The sequence below is a fragment of the Pantherophis guttatus genome, chromosome 14 (assembly GCF_059756535.1).
Source record: "Pantherophis guttatus breed Tessera chromosome 14, ASM5975653v1, whole genome shotgun sequence".
Lineage (NCBI taxonomy): Eukaryota > Metazoa > Chordata > Lepidosauria > Squamata > Colubridae > Pantherophis > Pantherophis guttatus.
This window is the reverse complement of record NC_142076.1, coordinates 10,626,546-10,635,600: the sequence shown is the minus strand read 5'-3', so window position 1 is coordinate 10,635,600 and position 9,055 is coordinate 10,626,546. Positions and strand designations below refer to the sequence as shown.

Below are 9,055 nucleotides of genomic sequence, written 5' to 3'. Positions count from 1 at the left end.
TTTTATTAACTCCTGGCTGACTGTTTGTGTGCGTGTGTGAGACAGGGACAGAACACCCATGAACTTATAACATGGATCCTTTAAGTCGGATCTAACAAGTTATGAAAACCCACTGTTGAAAACCATAATGGTCTCCTCTGTTGAATGGATACGGCTAGCCACAATTGCATCATTAACCGTGGCTAAATTTTTTAAAAAAGGGACCTAGCAAATTGTGTGAATATAGACATGGCCACAACAATCCAAGCCAACCTATGGCTCTTAATGGGGTCTGATTCATCATTCTTGCTGTAGAAATGTTGTCCTTACTTCTACTCTTTTTAACAAGTTTTCCACCCATTACTTCTTATTTTCCAAAGCACCTGAGGGTAGGATAAGTCAACCCCCCCTCTTCTTTGTGACAGCCCCTCAAGTGCTAGAACAAGGGTCAGCAACCTGTGGCTCTGGAGCCGCATGTGGCTCTTTCATCCCTCTGCTGCGGCTCCCTGTCGCTGGTCAGTGCCACAATTTGGAGAGAAGCTTCCGGTTAAAGGAGGGAAACATGGCGTCCCAGGAGGAGACTCTATGGCAAGGGGTGGGTTTTCTGGTCGGCTCCACAATTGATAGGGCTTTTGGTTAGGACAAGTAGAGGAAAAAGGACACCGCACTAGGAGGAGACTCTATGGTGGGGGAACTGGACTTCCGGTTGGCTCCAGAATTGAAGGGGGGGCTTCCGGTTAGGACCTTTGTGGCTCTTTGAGGGTTTAAGGTTGCCGACCCCTGTGCTAGAGGATAGCTATCGTGTCATCTAAATCTTCTCTGCTCTGGGATCTTCTTTTCACTGCTAGGTTCAACTTGTTCTCTTGTTTAGCCCACCTTTGGACTTGGTTGGGTCAGGCTAGAAACTTCTGGTGCTCCCTTCTGTCCTCAAAGCAGGACAGGTTACATGAATCCAGGGACGACCTGAATCTAATTTCTGAACTATGCTGGACTCCCTCTTTCTGGTCAAACATGTTCCTGCTTGCAGCTAACATTAAAACCAGGGGTAAAATCTAAAATTTGTTACTACTGGTTCTGTGGGCGTGGCTTGGGAGGGTAATGTGACTGGGTGGGTGTGGCCAATTTTTTTTTTAACTTTTAAAACCATTTTTTCTACAAACCTTGGTAGGAGCCTTGGTAGTACAGTGGTCTAAAGCACCCTGTTATTAAGACCAGCTGTCTGCAATTACTGCAGGTTCGAATCTTGCCAGGCTCAAGGTTGACTCAGCCTTCCATCCTTTCTAAGGTAGGTAAATTGAGGACCCAGTTCTGGGGGAAATAAGCTGACTTTGTATAAATATACAAAAGGATGAAGGCTATTGCTTAGCACATTGTAAGCCATCCTGAGTCTCCGGAGAAGGGCGGCATATAAATCAAATTAAAAAAAAAAAACCTCTTCGGTGAAGAGGTTGTTAAAAAATGCTTTCAAAAGGCTCTGACGATCCCAGCTGAGTTGCCTGATCAGCAGAGACTTTTTTTTCTTTTAAATGCCTCTGACGATCAGGCAACTCAGCTTGGATCATCAGAGGCATTTAAAAGAAAAAAAGGTTTTTTTCTTTTAAAAGCTTTTGATGATCCCAGCTGAGCCGCGTGATCATCAGAGGCTTTTTTTTTTTACTTTTAAAAGCATTTTTTTGGCCGAAGAGGTTGTAGAAAAAATGCTTTTAAAAATTTAAAAAAAAGCCTCTGATGATTGCGCGGCTCAGCTGGGCATGGGGTGGGGGGCAGGGATTTTTGCTACCGGTTCTCCGAACCACCCGCCTCCATCGCTACCAGATCAGACAATCCGGTCTGAACTGGGATCATTTCACCCCTGATTAAAACCCTTTGAGCATTGCATTCTTTCCTTCAATTTCTTCAAGGCACTTGAAGAATGTTGTGTAGGAATTGTCCATCACTGAGCCTTCAGGTGATAATGAGTACATCAGTACAAAAAGAGTACATCACTCTTTCTTAGTCCCTTCAGGTACTTTAGAGCAAGATGTCCAACCTTGGCAAACCTGTGGACTTCGAACTCCACAGTCTGGCTGGGGAATTCTGGGAGTTGCAGTCCACAGGTTTTAAAATTGCCAAGGTAAAGGACCCCCGCTTTAGAGTAAGATTTCCATCACATCACAGCTAGTTTTGCATATTATTTTGTGCTGAAAATGAAAAGAAGCAACTTGGAATTAAGGAGAAACTTCCTAACAGTTAGATTAGAACAATTAAATGGTGGACCAGTTTGCCTTCAGAAGTTGTGGAAGCTCCATCACTGGAGATCTTTCAAGAACAGATCGGCCAACCATTTGTCCAGAACAGTATAGGGTCTCCTGCTTGAGAAGAAGGTTGGACTAGAAGACCTCCAAGGTCCCTTCCAGCTCTATTCAAACATGAAATAATCATGAGTTACAATTAGACTCAAACGAGTTTCTTTGAGGAAGAATTGAATTTTAAGAATAAATCCAGACAGATATTTAGACAGATATAGCAACAAAGAGGATTAGGGGAGTGGAGGCTAAAACATATGAAGAATGGTTGCAGTAACTGGGTATGTCTAGTTTGATGAAAAGAAGGACCAGGGGAGACATGATAGCAGTCTTCCAATATCTCAGGGGCTGCCACAAAGAAGAGGGAGTCAAGCTATTCTCCAAAGCACCTGAGGGCAGGACAAGAAGCAATGGGTGGAAACTAATCAAGGAGAGAAGCAACCTAGAACTAAGGAGAAATTTCCTGACAGTTAGAACAATGAATCAGTGGAACAACTTGCCTCCAGAAGTTGTGGATGCTCCAACACTGGAAGTTTTTAAGAAGATATTGGATAACCATTTGTCTGAAGTGGTGTAGGGTTTCCTGCCTAAGCAGGGGGTTGGACTAGAAGACCTCCAAGGTTCCTTCCAACTCTTATTCTATTCTATATTCATCAAGTCCCATGTTCAGAGATGCCATTGAAGGTACGTTTTGAAATCCAGGCAGAAATTCCACCACCTTCGTTTTATCTTCACCAAAGCCCACAAGTTCCGGAGCCTTTTAAGGACAGTAACCATCTCTTTCCTCTTCCTCTCTGGACATTTTTTTTTCTAGAAGGCTCCTTAGGCTTGAAAGAAGACTGAGAATTCAAAAGGAGGCATCCTAACAAAGTCCTCGGTGCCCCGGTCAGCTTCCCTTTAAAATCCAAAAGCACCCCAAATCCATGCGAGACTCTACAAATTGGATGATATTTGGAAATATTTGGAGAGGGAAATGATGCCCCTCTCATTCAAGTCTCCAGATACGACCAAGAAAAACAAAAAAACCCTATTCTGTGACCCAGCTGGAAGGACCAATGGCATGACTGGCTGCTGAGAAGAAGGAGAAGGAGAAGGAGAAGGAGAAGGAGAAGGAGAAGAAGAAGAAGAAGAAGAAGAAGAAGAAGAAGAAGAAGAAGAAGAAGAAGAAGAAGAAGAAGAAGAAGAAGAAGAAGAAGAAGAAGAAGAAGAAGAAGATCCTTTGCACACCCTCAGACACACTCTTGCAGAGATACCCCACTTCCTTATCTTCCCCCCACGCCCCCAATGCAAAATTTTCTGGAGTCAAATCCCCGCTTCGTCCAGACTTCAATTAAGCCTTAGCAACTCTCCACCTGGGAAATTGCGCGCGTACATGCCATGTATGCATGTTGATGCATATTATACTCAACACGGCGCGTGTGGTCGAGGTTGTTGCCGTGTCCCTCGGGCTCTACCTCACAACCCCCCCACCCCCCCACCCCAAGCTTTCCCGGCCTCGGGGGCGTCTCCCTGCCCCTTACCTCCTTAGTGTGTTTCCTGTAGAAGCCTGTTTCCCACCTCCGGGTAGATGGAGAGGTCTTTCTCGCGCCCCACAGACCCCGCGCTGGTGGGGAAAACGCCAGGCACGGCACGGCACACTACCACCAGTAGGTCAAGATCGCCCCGGGCGAAGAGGCGAAGAAGCTTGCGCCTCCGCAGAAGACCCGGTATCCAGTAGAGGTTTGGCGCGTCCTAGCCTGCCCAGCCACCGCCACCGCCCCTCCCTGCTCCACGTGGCGTCCTGCTCGGGGGCGGCATTTTAAAGAAACCTGGCTTGGGTGGTGGGTGCGTGCGTGGGTGAGTGAGTGAGTGGAAAACGCCTCCCCACCCCCGTCCCCGCGTGGCAAGTTTCTCCTTCTGCAAGCGCCGCGTCTGGTTTTTCTGGTTTTTCCTGCGCAAAGTTGGGAAGCTCAGCCGGCCAGGCGTAGGGGTCGCGCAGATCGCCCTGGGCTCCGTTTTGGAGGGGTGTGGATAACTCACCTGGCCGGCTGGTCCGTTCACACGAGGCGCTGAGCCTTCCAGACCGGACCTGGATTTCCCAGCGTTACACAACCAACAAGGACGGCTGAGGAGTGGGGTGTGCAATGAATGAAAATATCGGCTAAAGGAGCTTCTTGGCTCTTGGGCTTTGTTTCCGATGTGCTAAGTTAAGTTGACTTCGTATAAATATACAAAAGTATGAAGGCTATTGCTTAACGCATTGTAAGCCGCCTTGAGTCTCCGGAGAAGGGCGACATATAAATAAAAAAAAAATTTTTTTAAAAAAAAAGTTCACAAGTGTACATTGTGGTTTAGCAGGTGGGAACACAACCATGGCTTAGGACCGGGATATTTGGCGGACCTTCTGCAGCCAGCAATAGCTCCCCATCGCCCGGTGCGTTCCCACAGAGAGGGCCTACTTGGAGTGCCATAGGCCAGACAGTGTCGGCTGGTGACCCCTAGGGAGCGGGCCTTCTCTGTGGGGGCACCTACCCTCTGGAATCAGCTCCCCCTGGATGGCCCCCGACCTTCGCTCTTTCCGCCGCGAACTAAAAACGTGGCTATTTCGCCTGGCCGGCCTGGACTGATGGGGGGTTTTAAAATGGATTTTAATTGATTTTAGAGATTTTATGTGTAACTTTTAACCCAAAGTTTTTGTTTTATTTTTCTTTTTTATTGTTGTGAGCTGCCCTGAGTCCTCTCCGAGAAAGGGCAGCATATAAGTCTAAACAAACAAACAAATAAATAAATAATAAAGCGGTTGGCTTGGTTCTGGCTTAGTATGTTTCTATAGCCTTTGATGAATCCATACCGTCCCATTAAATTAAAGCTTCATCACTGGAAGCATTCAAGAAAAGACTGGACTGTCATCTGTCAGAAATGGTGTAGGGTCTCCTGCTTGGGTGGGGGTTGGGATAGATGACCTACGAGTCCCTTCCACCTCTGTTAATCCGTCAATCCGTTAAATAATAGAAAGCAACCAATTGCCATTTAATAGCAATCCATTATTTAGTTTATTCTTTTAACTATCATCCAAATGAAGAGGGAGATTTTGGCTTTAGCTGCTGAACCCTCAGAACAGCTCTGAATTTGGAATTTGTGTGTAGTTTGGTAGGTTATAAGAATGTAAACCGTGACTGATGCAAATTATGAAATAAGTGGCAACCCCACACATTTTTAACCACTCTGCATGGGTTGGGTTGGCAACACAATCTTCAGAGTACAATACCAGCTCATTTTTCCAAATCTCTGTTATTCTCTTTTTTATTTTAACCAGTGTTTCTTAGTCTCAGCAACATTAAGAAGTATGAAACTCCAAGAATCAATCAATTAATCAATCAACCAACCAACCAATCAATCAAATTCCAATTCTTGGAGTAGTAAGCCTTACAATTTAAAGTTACTGAGATTGTACCTTGAGGTGCAAATATTTTATCAGTATCATTCTACAAAAAAAAAGGACCATAACGGATACCTAATTTATTTTTTTGCTTTGTTTTTTATCATTCTTTGTAGCTATAAAAAAAAAAGATTCGTAAGAACTAGCTAATGATTAAAACTTCCCAACTTTAGACTTTTTTTTTTGATCCAGAAGGACCAAACTATCCTCTCTTTCTGAAGAGTAGGACAAGAAGCAATGGGTGGAAACTAATCAAGGGGAGAAGCAACTTAGAACTAAGGAGGAATTTCCTGACAGTGAGAACAATGAATCAGTGGAACAACTTGCCTCCAGAAGTTGTGGATGCTCCAACACTGGAAGTTTTTAAGAAGATGTTGGATAACCATTTGTCTGAAGTGGTGTAGGGTTTCCTGTCTGGGCAGGGGGTTGGACTAGAAGACCTCCAAGGTCCCTTCCAACTCTGTTATTCTATTCTATTCTATTCTATTCTATTCTATTCTATTCTATTCTATTCTATTCTATTCTATTCTATTCTATAGAAAGTTTGAATCATCATCATGTCAATTTCCCAAGATTCATTGGTGGCCTCTCCAGTTCTATTCACAGTACTTGGAGTGGCAGCCAGTGCCAAGAGAGCCCTTAAGATAAAAAGCATTTTGCCTTGTTCATTTATTCCCAAGCACTTCTACATCAAACCAATTGGGGGAAAAAAGCCTTTTAATTTTATTTATTATTTATTAATTTTATTTCTATACCACCCTTCTCCCGAAGGACTCAGGGCAGTCTACAGCCTAATTAAAAACACAAAGACAGACAAAAATTTAAAAATAATTAAAATTATTAAATAATAGGCCCAATTTATAAAACCCCAAATTTAAAATCCCATTTAAAACCAATTAAAATCTTTACATTGATAGCCCATCCTGGCAGAACAACATGGTTTTGAGGGCACAGCGAAACACACGGAGATCAGAGATTTTACGAATTTCTGGGGGCAGTTCATTCCAAAGGGCAGGGACTCCCACAGAGAAGACCCTCTCCCTGGGTGTCACCAGCCGACATAATTTGGCCGATGGCACCCTGAGGAGACCCTCTCTGTGGGAGCGAACTGGCCAGTGGGAGGCTACTGGTGGCAGAAGATGGTCTCGAAGGTATCCAGGTCCTGAGCCATGGAGCGCTTTAAAGGTGGTAACCAACACCTTGAATCGCACCCAGAAGACCACTGGGAGCCAGTGCAGCTCGCTCAGGAGGGGTGTCACGTGAGTGCAATTTTAAACATCCTGTTTCCAGTAGCAGCCAGAAACTTCTTGCCTCTTGCTAAAATGGATTTGGCTTGCCAGCTTTTTAGGTTAATACAGGGAATCCTTGATTTATGACCACAATTCAGCCCCTAATTTCTGCTCTTAAGTGAGACATTTGTGAAGTGAGTTTTGCCCCATTTGGGTTGGTTATCAAAACTCATTTTTTTGACATTTTATAACAGCGTCGAGAATGGTAAATGTCCAACAATGGAAAAGTGAAAATATGCCTTTAGAAAGGGAGATAATAAAGAAAATACTGGTTTGCGCAGAAATGGATAGACTGACATTAGAATTAAAAAACAAAGGAGAGACTGAATATCATGATATATGGAATAGATTTTACCAGTGGTTGGAACTGAGAGGTGGGAGTTGGAACAGGAAATAATCAGGATTTGTAGACCAGAAATGTGATGTAATATATGTAAATGTAAAGGAGTATACAGGGCAGAATAATTGTATATAATTAGTAATGTATAATGAGTATATATGATATTTGTTTCATATTTTAGTGTGTACGGTGAAGATAACGCCAGGATGGTCACACCGTATCCAATATTTTAATATGAAATGAATAAAAAAAAATTTAAAAAAAACTTGCGCCAGATTGATGCAAACTCACTCAGGCTGTGTGATTCCCCACGGTCTTCGCTGAGGGTTCATTAATTTGGCTCCACTGATTGGTTTAGAGATAAATCGTTATGTACATTATAACCCACTCGCTCATTTTCACATTGCAAATCCTCGCGGGAGTTCCTTTGGCCCGAAAATGAGATGGAGAAAATTATTTTAATAAGATTCTTTTTTAAAAAAATAAATAAATAAAGATGCGATCCCACATTTTAAGGGCAATTTTTTTTTTAAAAAAAAATTCTTCTAAGATAGCAGAGGGCAATCAAATATAAAACTGGCATCAGTCCCCAAGTTGTGTGCTGAGAACAACGTTGTACACTTGTACAGTTGTAGTGTGAAGATGGCTCAGCTGCCCAAGACCCAGCAGCCTAATTTTTCACATGGTATTCATTGTTTTGTATTTTCTTTGCCAGTTCTTTGTATTTGCTCAAAGATTCTGCAGTGGCAGGAGATCTGGACATTACAGATGACCGAGGCTGGGAGGCACAGCCATGCAAGGGAAAGGTTGCTTCATATTGTTAAGCCACTTCTTGGTGTCCCTGGTCAATATTTATTGACTGCAGAGAAATGAAAACATAAAAAAAGAGAGAGAAAATGTCCTTCCCAGCTCTCTCAAAGGATTTGGGGGCCTTTACCGAAGGAGGAAGGAGCTCTAATGCTGCTCATTTTTCAGCTGGTTCCTGAAAAAAACTTTTGCTTGTTTTTCATAATTAAGAAGAGTGATTTTAAGAGGCTACCGAATACTCTTAGCTGTTTTCTTCAAAGCTTTTGGGAGAAGAGAAGGATAGGATTCTAAATATTAAATAAAATTAAATCGCGTTGGTCTGAATAGATTCAATATTAAAAGCACAATGGCAGCTGTGAAGTATGTATATAAGCATTCCCTTCTCGCCCCTAAAGAAGAGGGCTGTGAAAATATTTACAGACCCCTCTCATCCTGGACATAAACTGTTTCAACTCCTACCCTCAAAATGACGCTATAGAGCACTGCACACCAGAACAACTAGACACAAGGACAGTTGCCATCACTCTGCTAAACAAATCATTCCCTCAACACTGTCAAACTATTCACTAAGTCTGCATTACTATTAATCTTCTCATCGTTCCCACCACCCATCTCCTCCCACTTATGACTGTTTAACTGTAACCTTGTTGCTGGCATCCTTAAGATTTATATTGATTGTTTACTAGTATGATTTGATTGCTTATTTGTTCCCTATGATTATCATTCAGTGTTGTACCTTATGATTCTTGACGAATGTATCTTTTCTTTTTATGTACACTAAGAGCATCTGCACCAAAGACAAATTCCTTGTGTGTCCAATCACACTTGGCCAATAAAGAATTCTATTCTATTCTATTCTATTCTATTCTATTCTATTCTATTCTATTCTATTCTATTCTATTCTATTCTATTCTATTCTATTCTATTCTCTATTCTG

The 9,055-nt window shown here is 42.8% G+C and overlaps 1 protein-coding gene across 1 annotated transcript in view; it reads right to left on the bottom strand.

Moving 5' to 3' along the window:
* The window catches only part of LOC117667242 (glucagon receptor-like), a 29,573-nt gene extending 25,594 nt beyond the window's left edge, over positions 1 to 3,979 (bottom strand). The window contains exon 1 of the mRNA XM_060692954.2: positions 3,785 to 3,979. The gene's annotated coding sequence lies outside the window, so the exon portion shown is untranslated. The remainder of the gene's footprint in view (positions 1 to 3,784) is intronic.
* Positions 3,980 to 9,055: the final 5,076 nt, after the last annotated feature.